Raw genomic sequence first — 16976 nt, 5'->3', positions numbered from 1 at the left:
TTTTTGTTTATTTCGAACTAGTTTTCTGCTTATTACGCCATCTTCAGAAAACAAATCACTATCGTCTGTCCGTTTTAAAAACCTTTTATTTTTAATAAGCTCTTTACTGAAATAATTATTTTCTGCTTTTTAGTCTTGTGAGTGTCAAGTTTTTCAATCAATTTCAAACATTTTAGGAGACTACAGCAGACATGTGGTAAATTTAAGGAATATTTCACTTTCTTTTCACCTGTGTCAACGAATACACTGGTTCCTCCTACGATTATCTCACGAAAAGACCTCGAAGCTAAAAATTAAAGAGAATCGGCATCACACGGGGACTTTCCAGCAACCTTCTTACCACGGAACATTCGCAAGTGGAACAGGAAAAAGGGGGAGGGGGGAGTAGCAATGGTGGTAAACAATGTACCTTCTCCCACACACCAGACTAGAGATGGGTCGTTCGCGAACTAACGGGTCCAAAGGAACGGTTCACCAAGATGAACGGAACGAGCGAGGAACGAATGCTAAGGGACGGTCTTTCATAGTCCACTTCGGTTGCGGCTTTCTACTTGTAGTTCCAGGGAACGGGAAACGGTCGGTCTCGTTCCCGCAACGTCACGTCGGCCGGTCTCGTCCCAGCTTCCAGCCTGTCTCGGTCCCGCTCCCGCCTGTCTCGGTCTCGCTCGGCCGGACTCGTCCTTCGTCGCGTGGCCACTCGTCGCAGTTCCACTGGCGACTGCTCATAGTAAGTTTAATACCGAGTTGTTGTTGTTCGTTTCGTTCGCTTCGCACGCCCATTCTAGATCTGTTTCAAACTTGTTTTGAACTCGGAAGTTCTGGTTCTTTTCGTATTCTATTCAGCGTCCACTACCGGTAATTAAAATGTATTATATAATTACCTAAATTACACAAAAATTACTTGGTATGTAATTCATACACCTTTTCAGGTAACAAAACGGCGTATCAGCTTACTTCACTATTCCGATAAACAGCAGAAGAAATACTTGTAAAAAAACCAAAAGATCTTTTTGTTGTTACACATGCAAAGGACGTCCGTTAGGCAGGCACGAGTGGCCACTTTCCGTCTTTTTTTGATCCAAAGTAAAAGAGCATGTTCATCGTTATGGAAGACAGACCGACTTACAACCGAATGTAGCCCGCGCTTCGTAATCGAGTGTATGGTGCCACATTTTGTAGAGAGAAAATAATAACTCCTACAATATTATTTCAGTGGTACAGGGTGGCGCACGAAAAATCGTAATCTCTTGTTTAGAAATTGTTTGCATTAGCTTATTTGTTATTTCTTCACTGCCTAATTATTCCATGTTTATCCATTCTGCTCGTAGCGGTCAACAAATCGTGCGTAATTGGCGAGTAGTCTGTACTCGGGGCCGGTTTTTCGTGCGCCACCTTATGTTATTTCCCTGCGATCAGCCACATAACGCTACATTTGGCTAAACGAGATGTTTTACAGAATCACGAAAATTACAAGTGTGCAGGTGTATGAGAGTTCTGTTATGAATAAAAACTCTGTACTCAGGGGGGAAGCAAGCGCCCCCTCTCGGCGCCTTCCGTCTTCAGTCACCTATGATGCTAATTTTCAGTTGTTCATAAAAACCATATACGAAGCACAGTGAACGGTGAACGAGTAAAAATGAACGGTTTCCAAAAAAGAGCGATCACCGATGAACTAGTTCCCAAGGATGAACGACTTTGCCCATCTCTATACCAGACATGAAAGCTGGTTAATACTGGATTGCCATCGTGTTATGAGCTATACTGAGAATTTCAAGTCTCTAGCTCATTTTAAAATAATTTAAAATCAGTTGTAAAATTTGTACCTAAAACAGACAAGAAAGCGAGCAAATAAAAACGTGTTAAAATAGTAAATATTTCACGCAGTTCAATGCTGCTAAAAGTACACTACCTTTCAATATAGAGATCCGCCAACTGCGAAATAATCTTTGTAGAGAGTTACACATCTTGGGTGTGCATATCCACTAAAACTTTTACGTTGAACAACTTTCCCCGTAAGAATATAACTAACTTTGTGGACACAGAATCGAATAAAATTAAGATATATAGCATATTCTTAGGCGAAAACGAATTTATCGCAGAACAGGAAACTATTAGGTCGATATGTGATGTTCACAAAAATACATTTCTTAGGGCCGGCCGCGGTGGTCTAGCGGTTGTAGGCGCTCAGTCCGGAACCGCGCGACTGCTACGGTCGCAGGTTCGAATCCTGCCTCGGGCATGGATGTGTGTGATGTCCTTAGGTTAGTTAGGTTTAAGTAGTTCTGAGTTCTAGGGGACTGATGACCACAGATGTTAAGTCTTATAGTGCTCAGAGCCATTTGAACCATTTCTTAGGAAGCTTTTAAGGAATTCGATCTGCTAACTACTGCCTCTTTTCTGGTTACGTTAGAATCTGAATGTAACTTTTGGTACAGAAAACACTGATATACACGTGTGCAAGACTCCTTTTTTTGCCCATCCACGGGAATAAATTCTTACACACAGCGTAGTGTACTTCGTAACTGCCTGTAAACCACAGAAAGAAACAGTCAGCACAAACCTGAAAAAAGCCGGAATATGACCGTGTAATTGCAATCCAGTTGACACACGAGACATAATAACGTCAATCGTGAATATTTCGTATGTAATATGTAACCAACTGTCCTGTTGTATTACAATAGTTACCTGATGATGAGGCGACCATTTACTCAGTCAACGTCTTTGGTTTCGCACTTGTTAGTGGAAGAAAATCTGCAAGGAAAGTTCCTACGAGCTCTGGCGATGGAAAGCTGTTTTAATTCAGCTACAACACAACGGTTGTTGCTCACCTACTTCCCAAGTAATTAACTTAATCTGAAACGTAATTGTCTTGTTGGAGTTGGAAGCACTTGTTGACTTGTTTACGTATTTGCTAATTAAATTCAGGTTTATAAAACTCTGTCTTCTGCAGAACACGATGTATTTCGTTCTCTATACACCCAAACATGTTCCCACACGTGTGTGTCATCTTCTGTGGGTTTCGATTTCTATCTGTAAAAAAATACGTTTTAGTAGGTTCATGGCTGTTTTTCTATTTTAGGCCTAAAACTGTAACATGTGCGTCTTTGTGTTTTGTTTCGACTGCTCACCTGAAACCATTTCTAGAGAGACAGACTACACTGTAATGGAAATCGGATGCACGTGTATGCCGTGTCATGCGCTGTACTTGCTTCGCATGTTGCCGATGCGTCATAGCATGAAGGGTGACGTTAGTTCACCGCTCCGCGTACAGATGTCCCTGCGGGCTGCTCGTCCCGTCCTCTGAACACTTTCTCCAGCGCGGAGAGTGAAACTCATTGGCAGAAGACCCCTTTGAGTGCTTTCGCTGCTCGCTGTCGGCCACCTGTTTCCGTAATGGTGACTGTGTGCACGTTCGCTGCCTAGTACACGCTCCCATGTTCATTAAGAGTGACTAATCACACCAAGCCAAGTCCGTGACAAGTATCTTACTTTCAGTCCTTTGAACACAGCTGTCTGTGATGACTCACTGTGCTTTCTCAGTTTCCTAAATACGGAAGCTATTAGTGCTCTCAAAAATTTTTTTTAAAGATATGTTTTGTAAGCCTCAGGCAGTTTCCAGTGACATGATTTATTACAATCACAAAAAATACATAATGGTGCTTTGATCACAATAAAGAACGTAATTACACAACATGTTTTTCCAGTTTTTTTTAAATTCTTCTTCTGTTTTTGCACCATGCGAATGTGAGAGTTCGTAGGAAAAACATGGTCGTAGAAACTTGGAGCTCAGTTTTCAAAACGGTTGTGAGGACTGTAACGATACTTTTGCTGTCTAAATATTGTGCACATGCTTATGGTTTCTTTAAATACAGCTATGACAGACGTGTTATAGCTTTCTCCAGCATACATAACTGTCTTCGTTGTTGCTGCGTTAGGACCAGTAGACTGACCTGTTACCCATGGCGGGAGAAATGTCTCGCAGCGACTCAGTGTAACCTGTAAAATATTCGTGTTTATCTCGTTTTTTATTTCTTTATTTGTGATAAAATTAGAATACGGAATCAGTGTGCATTCGATTCATTCAGCACGATGACACACCGCAGTCTGCTATATACAGTGTGAGCTTATAGCCCCGCTGCTTCGCACGGATTTTTTTGTTTTCTTTAATCAAATTTTTATGTTGCTCACTGATTGCAACGTCTTATAAGCATTTCACGCTAATTAAAGCCATAAAAGCGTGGACTTTCCTGGTTCTGCTGCTGGCAAAAAGGCGATTCTGTTAGCTGGAGTCCAAGGTTTTTGTTAATCATGCATTTTGCATTCTTGCGGTGATATTTCCATTGAAATTTTCATCCGCTTATATATTTCTTTATATTTAACCGAGAAATGAAATATCAGTTTTCGTAGTTTTAACTTCAAAAATTTTTCAATATAACGAAATATTTTCTTAAAACTTTTCAGCCCCTGTTTCTCACCCTTTGGAATTGAATTTCCAAAAACACTGAAACAGGTATTTCTTTATTTGTAACCGAAAAGTCTAATACCAATTTTTATACATGTAGCTTTAAAAATACTTTAATAATCATATACTTGCAAAAAACCCTTTTACCCACTATTTGACACCCATAGGTGTTAAATTTACAAAGACGTGAACAAGTGTTTTTCTCGTGGAGGAACTTAATGCCAGTTTTTCGTAGGTCTAATTTCAAAATTGCATTAACATGACATATTTTTTTTAAAAAAAAACTTTCATCCTCAGTTTAACCCCTAAGTTGAAGCATTTCGAAAAATCACTCCTAAAACGACGCCTATAGTATAAGATCAAAACCATCTGCAAATTTCAAGTTTCTATAGTTAGTGGTTTGGGCTGGGCGTTAATGAGTGAGTGAGTGAGTCAGTCAGTCAGTCGGGACATTGCCTTGTATATACAGAGATATAAATTACTAACCCTACTTGGCTGTTGCACTGCAGCAGTTGTTCTGACTGACGCTGTCAATTAACTTGTGAAACAAATACATTTACCAGTGCTTATTTTTTCCACTACTAATTTAATCTATTCTTTAAGTAGTGCTGCATTTGAAAAAATCTTACGGAGAAAATTTGGTTTTTGAGCTTTCTTGTATTAAGTCTCAAATAATTGTAGACTTTGACAACAGAGAAAAAAACTGCGTGTTGGCGTTAAACGCTTTTTTCAACTGAGGCCACGTAGTTTTCAAAATTCCTCTGTAGAACCGCTTCTCAGATGCTTCCATTCTCTTATGTTCCGGTTTTCCTGCAGTCTATGTTTCACTACCATAAAATTTTGTGCTCCAAACGTACATACTCAGAAATTTCTTCCTCAAATTAAGGACTATGTTTCATACTAATCACCATACGGTGCTAATCAAGTAAATGTGCTACAATCTAAGATCGGTGTTGTTTATCGACTCGAGCACAGATGTTGGTACCATGCCTTTATTTACGTAAATCTACCGTCCAAAGTTTCAAAATATGTGCGATTACTGAACAGTATTTGCACCATTTTCTGTTGTATACCAGTAGGTAGGATGCATTACCAGTACCTATCAAAAAGACTTGTTGAGCCCTAATAGAATGCACCGTTCATAAAATATGAGAACTTTTAATTGTATTTTCAAATTAGTCATCTCTGCGTTTTGATGTGTACGCTGCAAATTATTACCTGGAGTTTGGTTCTGGACCTGTCAGACATGAAAATGTGTCAGAGTTATAGGAAACCAAGGTCTTAGACTATATCATTTTCCTGCTTGACAAATAGCATAATAGTTATTAAAAAGCGGTTGCAGTATGTTGAATCTAGTGTTCATAGCAACAGTAAAGCGTTCCACTCAGTATCCTTCATTTTTAGAAACCAGTGCGGAGATGATTGGTTTAACCTTTCAATCAGTCGAAATGTGGATGTGAGTTTGGACTTTGTGGTATATTGCTTTAAAAGCAGTAAAACACCGACAGTTGGATTGTTTGTTTTCTTCGTTGTAAGTTCGCGCGTACAGTAACGTTTTCCAGAGTGAATGTCTTAGATAAGAGAGAGTACCAGCTCGTGGTTGGCAGCGTGTAAACTTTGAAGACAGACGTCGGGGGCGTAGACTGGTCGTGGCCGTGTAACACGCCTCACCCTTAGAGACGTGTCCTTCGCTCCACCTCGAGTTGTGCACGCCTGAGTGGTACTTTCACAGCACGTACCAGAATGCTCAGAAGTGGGTAAGTGGAACCATTGCAGTGGACATGTTACGCAGAATGGTGAAGGTACTTTTTATGAGTCCTAAAATGTAAATGGAAGGTTGTCAGTATATTTATACTTCGATTAAAAATAGCTTTGTGAAAGACGTTGGAGCGAATCAAGTGGTATGGACCGACGGCAAGAGGATCGCAGATCAAGCTGGCTGTACGCCGGCATCAATGAAGCCTGCCAGTCAGGAAGTTATTGTATTCGGGCTATAGTAAATTATGCTATTTAATGTCCTACATGATAACACTAAAATTTGGATGTGGGATGTGGAAGAGAATATCAGGGCGAGCTGGACTCAGGAGAACAAATTATGTGAGAAATGCAGTTGCTTCTAACTGCAGTTAAATTCTTTGCATTTTACTATACCACGAAATGTACGGAGACATGATCAGTGTCATCAGCAAATGTACCTGGTACATGCACGTAACAACCTATCACTTCGTGAGTGATGCTGTGGGTCCCCAGTTTGCAGTGCACCTTACTGATGCCAGTAAGACACGGTCCTAAGACGAACACTCCACACACATGTCCGAAGTACCCTAAGCGAATCGGATACATCTGATCAGCGCAGAAGCTTGTAAACCGATAGTGGTGGAGTGAAGTGAAGAACATTTATTTACATTGTGGGACAATTTGGGTTTCTTCCATACTTAATTACATGACTGTGTTCCAATAATTTCATTAACGATGGTCAGTTCGAATACCCAAGTCAGCAAGTCTTGGAGGAGGAGGAAAAGAAGAGGAGGAGGAGAACGACGACGAGGAGGAGTACGATAAGAAGAAGAAGAAGAAGAGGAAGAGGAAAACCCAACTGTTCGAGGGAACAGAAAGGAGGACGACAAAGTTATGTCTTACAAAGTGTATCCTTGCAGTTTTATGGTAAAATACCAGGTATAATAGACAGATGTAGACCCCAGAAATCATTCTTTGAGGATCTTGGGAGGAGGCTGGGATACAGTAACCAGCGCCAGTTGAAAAGAGAAGCGGGAAACCCAAGGAAGCGTTAAAGCGAAGTGCTGTAAATTTCAGATTCAGTAGGATACGATGACGACTTTGAAAGACAAGGCAGGTCGCAAATGAATGTCACTGCAGCCTTTCATTACGTACTTTGTTTATTCATTTATATTGTCTCTTTGACAATACATCTGGTACAAGTAGATGGCGTTTAGAACAATGCTTACAATATATCCGTTCTAAGCGTACCCAAGTATACGGATATAGATAGGACCGCCATTAGAGGAAGAGTAAGTAGTGTAGTATCAAAAGAAAGCGAAATGAAGATAAATGGAAACTTATCTTTCCTTTTTTTTTTTTTTTTTTTTTGGAGAGGGGACTGCCGCAACAGTAATGGGACTCCCTTGCTAAGCCAGCGGCTCTGCAGTCGTCAGCCGGCCGTGTCGGAACCACAGTGCTGAGGCGCGGGAGCGGCGCCGACTGATTTGCCTGCGCGCGGTGGCTGGCGGAGGGCGCTTCCTGCGCGGCGTGCCCTATCTCGCCGGCCGCCCTCCCCTGCCACAGCCGGCCCTTTCATTCCGCGCCTCTCACCCTCCACAGCCTGCTCACCCCAAGCACGTCCCTCTCCACTGTCGTCTGGCGCCTTCTGTCGAGTCGCTTTCAAACCTGTGAACTGTTCCGTGCCCGAGAGATTCATTTAAAAATGCCTACGTCTATTTGTGTGCTGAATATCTCATTGTACAAGCGGTCACCAATGTTGCTTAAAATATATCACTGTTGACCTCCCACTTTACTGAATTTTCCTATTTTGAGATTATTGAAAGGCGATCTGTTGTCATTGTGAAAAACCATTCAGCAGCCAAGATCGCGTAGAACATTTCTTTATTTAAGATAACCGGTTTCAGCACTTTTCTGTCATCTTCAGGTGTTAAACGTTTAGATGTAAAACACGTCCATTTTACGCTGAACCTCACGGACAAGACGTCAAGTGGATAGAAACCAGTTTAGCGATGACAAATCTTTATAATGCTGGTTTTTGTCCACTTGACGTCTTGTGCTTCAGCTTCAGCTTCAGCGTAAAACGAACTTTTTTTACAACAAAAAGTTTAAGACCAGAAGAGGAGAGCAAAGTCTGATGAAACCGGTCGCCTTAAATAAAGAAATATTACATGCGGTCATGGCTGTTGCATGGTTTTTAAGTCCCCTTTTGCGTTTCACAGTTTTTTAAAGTTCAGTTATTTCCCATACTTCCCTTTCTTCATTGATACACCACTGAAATATCTCTGTGAGGTATACACACAAAACACAAACGCGAAGGGGTATAAAACTAATCCTCTAGTTCATCACTGTCATCATCGTCATATCGTCTGTTTCACATCCTCCAGACTTCTTAATTTACACTGAGGCGACAAAAGTCATGAGATGTCTCCCAATATTGAGTTGTACCTACTTTTGGCCGGCGTAATGCAGCAACTCGATATGGGCGTGGACTCAACAAAGTGTGGAAGTTCGCTGGAGAAATATTGGGCCTTACTGCCTTTATAGCTGTCCATAATTACGAAAGTTTTGCCCCTGTAGGATTTTTTGCACGAACTGACCTCTTGATTACGTCCCATAACTGATCGATGGGACTCACTTAGGGTGATCTGGGCGGCCAAATCTTTCGCTCAAATCGTCTGAAATATTCTTCAAACCAATCGCGAACAATTGTGGCCCAGTTATACGGCGCATTGTCATGGGAACAATAAATCCATGAATGGCTGCAAATGGTCTCCAAGCAGCCGAACAAAGTCATTTCCAGTCAACTACCGTTTCACTTGGACCAGAGGACCCAGTCTGTTCCATGTAAACACAGCCCAAACAATTATGGAGTCATCACCAGTTTGCACAATGTCTTGGATCCACGGCTTCTTGGGGTCTGCACTACACTCGAACCTTACGATGAGCTCTCATCAACTGAAATAGGGACTCATCTGACAGATTACAGTGACGTGGATCAAACTTGCCGGCGTGCAGCCAGCCTGGACCTCGATCGGTATGCCGCTGGCACATACCATTCGACTCGCTTAAACGTCATTCACAAAGTTATCTTAAAAGTTGTACTGCAGCTGAGAGTGTGTAAGTGTAAAATCTGTAAAATAGTACGATCGCTAGAAAATCTTGAAAATAGAATAAGCACGAAAACTCGAAAATGATTCCACAGAGTTAAAAATGCTATATTTTTCATTTTACCTTACCAACATAATAATCGCCAAAAATAGTATTTCACGTCCCGTCGATCGTAAGGTTTTCAAAGACGGAGCACAAGCAATGTTGGAGACAGGATGCGAAAGGAAATCAGCCGAGTAATTTTCAAAGCCCGTCACCAGTGCACGATGTATGTTTATCTGACAAGAGGCGAAACCACGGAACAGCTGCAGTGGCCATCTTTCTTCATGTTCCTCCACATTGTTCCATCCGTAGTATTTTGGGTGACAACTTAGTGACAGTTCACTGTAGCGTACCTAGAACTAAGAACGGTACATATTGTAACTTGGGGTCTTCATATTATATCGTGCTATAGGATTAGAAAAAAAAGCTAGATTGGAAATAAGACCAGTATATCACGCTCTCACATCTAACTCTCCTCGTTCTATATCGTAGTGCTTTATTGCTTTTCCTTGCGTTTCTGTGGATCAGACACTTACCTGCATTGCTTTGATGTTGGTTCTTCTGAAGTGCTTTCCCCGTCTTTGTGTTTTATGGGTGAAATCTGATGCTGCTATTAGCCCCCTCGTCATGAATAAACATGTAGCTGGCGGCCAATCTTAACATCACCAGATTACACTTGTCATTTTCGAGAGAATCACCTGCCCTCTCTCTAACAGATATTGCAGAGGGCCAGAGGATTTAATAAAGGATACAGGGGCAAGTACAGTGACCAGGTATCAACCGGCGCCTTATATATAGGGTGTTTAGAAATATTCTGAGGTTGTATGGGTGTTCCAGGCTACAGTGTGGTGAGAAATAATTGTTAAGAAAAAAATTTGTTGCGTTGCGCCGTTTCCGAGTTAATTGGCATTGAAGTTAGCCGAACAGGCCGCTGCACGCGCAGGTCCAGAGATGGTGTCGCCAAGCGTGTTCTTCGTTTTGTTTCTTAAACTTGTACAGTGTTTGTTAGACCGTCAGTGAGAGGGCACCGCGAGTTCCTGCTGCTAATAAGGTGAATACACCGTTTGTTTGTTTATTACATATTTTTATGAGCTTCAAACAGGTGCAACTTCGTTTCAGTTACCTTTGTAGTTACTAGTATAGTTTTGAAATTTCTTGCGTGTTTGAGTGCTTACTAGGAGCAACCTTTCACTTCATTTTAAAAACATTGTAGCATACAGTACCGCCGTTGCTATCGACCGTTCTATCGACCCTCGTATCGTACAGGTTATCGTTTGATTTGCTTAGAACAGCTCAGTGCCGGTTAGAGAGCACAGCGAGTCGCTGCTGCTGATGCGGCGAGTACCCCACTTGTTTACTACATGTCTTAACGACTTTCAATCAGGAGCGAGTTCAGAAATGGATAGTTACTGTCATTGCTGGGTACAGATGCGAGCTGAGTTGGTGACCCTTCGCTCACAGCTCCAGGCAGTATTGGCTTCCGTCACACAGCTTGAGGCTGCTGTCCAGGGGCATCACTGTGGGGGGTAGGACGCGGGGATGCGAGGGACGTCGAGCACGACCCACGTGTCCCTCGATCGATCGACTGCCGTGGCCGCCCCAGGTCCTGCCTGCACTGTGGGTGACCCCTCACCCGTGGTCGAGTGGGAGATCATTCCAAAGTCTGGCAGGCAGCGAAAGACTTTCCATGGGGCCCATCGTAGGCCTTCCAGTTCGTTTGACGAACAGGTTTCGGGCGTTATCTGTGGCTGACGAAGTCTCTGAGCCGGATGCAGTCGTCTACCCTGTTCCAGAGAAAGCTCCTTGGCCAGAAACGTCTGGGCATTCACAGAGGGTGGGTTTCCTGGTAGTTGGGAGCTCCAACGTTAGGCGCGTAGTGGGGCCCCTTAGGAACATGGCTGCCAAGGTGGAGGGGGGGGGGGGGGGGGGGGGGGAAGGAAGCCAGTGTGCACTCCGTGTCCATACTGGGGGGAGGCATTCCGGATGTGGAAAGGGTGCTTCCGGATGCCATGATGAGTACAGGGTGCAGCCAAGTGCAGTTGCTGGCCCATCTCTGTACCAATGACGTGTGTCGCTTTGCTCGGGCGGCTAGCGGAAATGGTAAAGACTGCCAGTCTTGCTTCCGAGATTAAGGCGGAGCTCACCATCTTCAGCATCATCGACAGAACCGACTGTGGTCCTTTGGTGCAGAGCCCAGTGGAGGGTCTGAATCAGAGGCTCAGGAGGTTCTGTGACCGTGTGGGCTGCAGATTCCTTGACTTGCACCATCGGGTGGTGGGTCTCCGGTTTCCGCTTAATAGGTCAGGAGTCCACTGCACACAGGAAGCGGCTAAACGGGTAATGGGGGCTGTGTGCAAGGGATTGGGAAGTTTTTTAGGTTAGAGGGTCTCAGGAAAACACAGAAAGGATGTCCATCTAAAAGGGGGCAGGTAAAACACGGTAAGGTAGTTGAGAAACGATCGGTATTCTAGCTGTAAATTGGCGTAGCTGTGTTGGGTAAGACCAGAGCTCCAAGCCCTGAAGCTCAAATCGTTATAGGTATAGAAAGCTGGCTAAAGCCTGAAATAAGTTAAGCCGAAATTTTTTCAAACGATCTAACAGTGTTCAGAAAGAATAGATTAAACATAGTTGGTGGTGGAGTATTTATTGCTGTTAGAAGTAGTTGGCCTTGTAGTGAAATTGAAGTAGATAGTTCATGCGAAATAGTATGGGTAGAGGTTATACTTGACAATCGGACTAAACTATTAATTGGATCGTTGTACCGACCCCCCGACTCAGAAGATAGTTGATGAACAGTTTAAAGAAAACTTGAGCCTCATTTCAAATAGGTACCCCACTCATACAATTATAATCGCTGGTGACTTCAATCTACCCTCGATATGCTGCGAAAAATATACGTTTAAATCCGGTGGCAGGCATAAAATGTCATCCGAAATTGTACTGAATGCTTTCTCAGAAAATTATTTTGAACAATTAGTTCATGAGCCTACTCGAAGCGTAAATGGTTGCGAAAGCATACTTGACCTCTTAGCAACAAATAATCCTGGAGAAATAGGAAGTATCATGACGAATACAAGGATTGGCGACCACAAGGCAGTTGCTGTTAGGCTGAATACCGTACACCCACAACCATCAAAAAGAAACGCAAAGTACATATATTTAAAAAAGCTGATAAAAATGCTATTAACGACTTTTTAAGAGACAGTCTCCACTCCTTCCGATCTGATCAGGTAAGCGTAGAATAGATGTGGAATTATTTTAAAGAGATAGTATCGACGGCAATTGAGAGATATATACCACATAAATAAATACTTGATGGTACTCATCCCCCATGGCACACAAAACGGGTCAGATAGCTGTTGCACAAGCAACGAAAAAAGCATGCCAAATTTAATACAACTCAAAATCCTGAAGATTGGCAAAGTTTTGCAGAAATTCGAAATATAACGCGTGCTTCAATGCGAGATGCTTTTAATAATTTCCACAATGAAACTCTGTCTCGGAATCTGGCAGAAAACCCAAACAGATTCTGGTCACATATAAAGCACAACAGTGGCAAGAGGCAATCAATACCTTCACTGCGCGATAACAACGGTGAAGTCACTGATGACAGTGCCAACAAAGCAAGTTATTAAACACGGTTTTCCGAAACTCCTTCACCAAAGAAGACGAAGTAAATATTCCCCCAAATTCCAATCAAAAACAACTGCGAAGATGAGAAACATGGTAGATATCCTCGGTGTAGCAAAGCAGCTTAAATCACTTAATAAAGGCAAGGCTTCCGGTCCAGATGGTATACCAGTCAAGTTCCGCTCAGAATATGCTAATAAAATTGCTCCATATTTAGCAATTATGTACAACCACTCGCTCACAGAAAGTTCCGTGCCTAAAGACTGGAAAGTTGATCAAGTCACACGAATACCCAAAAAGGGAAATAGGAGTGATTCGCTGAATTACAGGACCATATCACTAACGTCGAGTTGCAATAGAGTTTTGGGACATATACTGTATTCGAGCGTTATGAAATACCTCGAAAAGAACGATTTATTGACACGTAATTAGCACGGCTTCAGAAAATATCGTTCTTGCGGAACACAACTAGCTAGCTCTCAATACTCATGAAGTAATGAGTGCTACCGACAGGGTATGTCAAATTGACTCCATATTTTCAGATGACTTTCGACACCGTTCCTCACAAGCGCTTCAAACCAAACTGTGTGCCTATGGAATATCGCCTCAGTTGTGCGACTGGATTCGTGACTTCCTGTCAGAAAGGTCACAGTTCGTAGTAATAGACGGAAAGTCATCGAGTAAAACAGAAATAATATCCGGCGTTCCCCAAGCAAGTGTTATAGGCCCTCTATTGTTCCTGATCTATATTAACGACATAGGAGACAATCTGAGTAGCCCTCTTACATTATTTGCAGATGATGCCGTCATTTAGCGTCTGGTAAAGTCATCAGATGACCAAAATGGATCGCAAAATGATTTAGATAAGATATCTGAGGGGTGCGAAAAGTGGCAGTTGGCCCTGAATAAAGAAAAGTGTGAAGTTATTCACATGAGTACTAAAAGAAATCCGCTTAATTTCGATTACGCGATAAGTCACACAAATCTGAAGGCTGTACATTCAATTAAATACTTAGAGATTACAATTACAAATAACCTAAATTGGAACGATCACATGGATAATATTGTGGGTAGAGAAAACCAAAGACTGCGATTCATTGGCAGAACACTTAGAAGATGCAACAGATCTACTAAAGAGACTGCTTACTCTACTCCGCCCTGTTCTGGAGTATAGCTGTGTGGTGTATACGTATCAGGTGGGACTGACGGATGATATTGAAAAAGTTCAAAGAATGGCAGCTCGTTTTGTATTATCGCGAAATAGGGGAGATGGTGCCACAGACATGACACGTGAATCGGAGTGGCAATCATTAAAACAAAGGCGTTTTTCGTTGCGACGGGACCTTCTCATGAAATTTCAATCGCGAGTTTTTTCCTCCGATTGCGAACATTCTGTTGGCATCCATCTACATAGAGCGAAATGATCATCAGGGCTCACACAGAAAAATTTAAGTGCTCGTTTTTCCCGCGTGCCGTTCGAGAGTGGGACAGTAGAGAGACAGCTTGAATGTGGTTCACTGAACCCTCTGCCAGGCACTTAATTGTGAATAGCAAAGTAATCCCGTAGATGTAGATGTAGATGAGAGCGATCCAAAAAGTGGATGTGGCCAGTAGTGAGGACTGAACCCGAGCCAAAGGCTGAACAGTCTCCATGAGAACAGCTGACACTAGCTGTATCTGGCGGGCCTCTAGAATTTGCGCGCTCAGCGGCCTGATTTGCTAAGCTGAATGCTCAACTCGGAACGGGCGCAAAGCGTTGAATTATTTCCTTAACAATTATTTCTCAACACAACCTATTTTACGACACCCTTATAAGCTTTCCACGCTATTTCTGTCCACCCTATGTACATACATCACAAAATCAAATATTTACATAGATAAGGTTACTTATCAGAGGAATGACATTGGTCTGCACCTGTTTACTGTAAAGGTTTCATGGACGTGAGGTCTCGTTCAATATCTGTAGTTCTTTTAACTCAGGTCAGTGCTGTATGTGTAAAACTATATCGAGGCATTTCTTCGTTCAAAAGAAAGAGTACTTTTTACTAAGAAGTGAAAGCAGAATGTAGTTACAAGATGCCACTTCGTAAGTGGTGATGGTAAGGTTGTGTCCCAGCGCCCAGGGGAAATGAACCGCCCGTGAAAATATGAACGAAATCACCAGTAAACAATGTGATGATAAGAAATGGGTATTGTATACAAACCATGACATTAAACACCAGGTCTCATACACACAAATAATGTTTACGTGATGTCGGTAAACTCAATCGTATCGGATATAAATATCGTTGCCATCTTCAGAAGATGGCAGGATACAGGTTGGCTGGCAGCTTTTCGAGGAGCTCTTTGCGGTGTGGGGGAGTAGCCATGTATGTGAAAAACGGCATCCCATTTGAGTCAATTGATGCTTCAAAGTACTGCACTGAAAAGGTGCAGGTGTGGTTAAATTTAACGGAGCTAAACTTCTAACTGTTGTTATTTATAGATCCCCAGACTCCGATTTTACAACATTTTTGTTAAAGCTAGAGGAGGTTCTTGGTTCACTTTATAGGAAATACAAAAAGTTAGTTATATGTGGTGACTTCAATATTAATTGTATAAGTGATTGTGCAAGGAAGAGGATTGCTGGTAGACCTCTTTAATTCATATAATTTTATGCAAACCGTATTCTTTCCAACGAGAGTGCAAGGGAACAGTAGAACAACCATAGACAACATTTTTGTTCATTCCTCATTACTAGAAGGGCATTCTGTTAGCAAAAAGGTGAATGGCCTTTCAGATCATGATGCACAAATTTTAACTTTAAAAGATTTGTGTGCTGCAACACGTGTTAAATATAGTCATCAGCTGTTTAGGAAAGCTGATCCAGTTGCTGTAGAGATCTTTGTAAACCTTATCAAGGAACAAGAGTGGCAAGATGTTTATAGCGCTGATACAGTAGACGATAAATATAATGCTTTTCTCAAGACTTTTCTCATGCTCTTTGAAAGTTGCTTTCCGTTAGAACGTTTAAAACAGGGTAGTAGCACAAACAGGCAGCCTGGGTGGCTGACTAGAGGGATAAGAATATCTTGTAGAACAAAGTGGCAATTATATCAAAACGTTAGAAACAGTCAAAATCTAAATGCAGCAGCCCATTACAAACAGTATTGTAAGGTGCTTAAAAATGTTGTTAGGAAGGCAAAAAGTGTGTGGTATGCAGATAGAATAGCTAAGTCTCAGGATAAAATTAAAACCATATGGTCAGTCGTAAAGGAAGTTGTTGGTCTGCAGAGACAGGTCGAGGATATAGAATCAGTGCGTAGTGGGAATGTCCGTGTTACTGATAAGTCGCATATATGTACAGTATTTAATAATCACTTTCTGAATATAGCAGGTGAACTAAATAGAAATCTAGTCCCAACAGGGAATCATATAGCGCTCTTAGAAAAAAGTGTTCCGAGACTGTTAACTGAAATGCTCCTCCATGATACTGACAAGAGGGAGATTGAGTTAATAATTAAATCACTAAAGACCAAGAACTCTAATGGATATGACGGGGTATCTAGCAGAATACTGAAGTATTGTTCTATGTATGTTAGCCCAGTTCTCAGCCATATCTGTAACTTTTCCTTTAGGAGTGGTCGGTTTCCTGACCGATTAAAGTACTCGGTAGTGAAGCCACTTTATAAAAAGGGAGACATTGATAATGTTGACAATTTTAGACCTATTTCTATGCCATCGGTGTTTGCTAAAGTTATCGAGAAGGTTGTATATACAAGGTTACTGGAGCATTTAAATTCACATAATTTGCTGTCAAATGTTCAGTTTGGTTTTAGAAATGGTTTAACAACTGAAAATGCTATATTCTCTTTTCTCTGTGAGGTTTTGGACGGATTAAATAAAAGGTTGCGAACGCTAGGTGTTTTCTTTGATTTAACGAAGGCTTTTGACTGTGTTGGCCACAAAAAAAACTGCAGAAGTTGGACCATTATGGAGTACGGGGAGTAGCTTA

This window comes from Schistocerca piceifrons, chromosome 8 (assembly GCF_021461385.2).
Source record: "Schistocerca piceifrons isolate TAMUIC-IGC-003096 chromosome 8, iqSchPice1.1, whole genome shotgun sequence".
In the NCBI taxonomy this organism is placed as follows: domain Eukaryota; kingdom Metazoa; phylum Arthropoda; class Insecta; order Orthoptera; family Acrididae; genus Schistocerca; species Schistocerca piceifrons.
Note: the sequence above shows the minus strand (reverse complement) of the source record.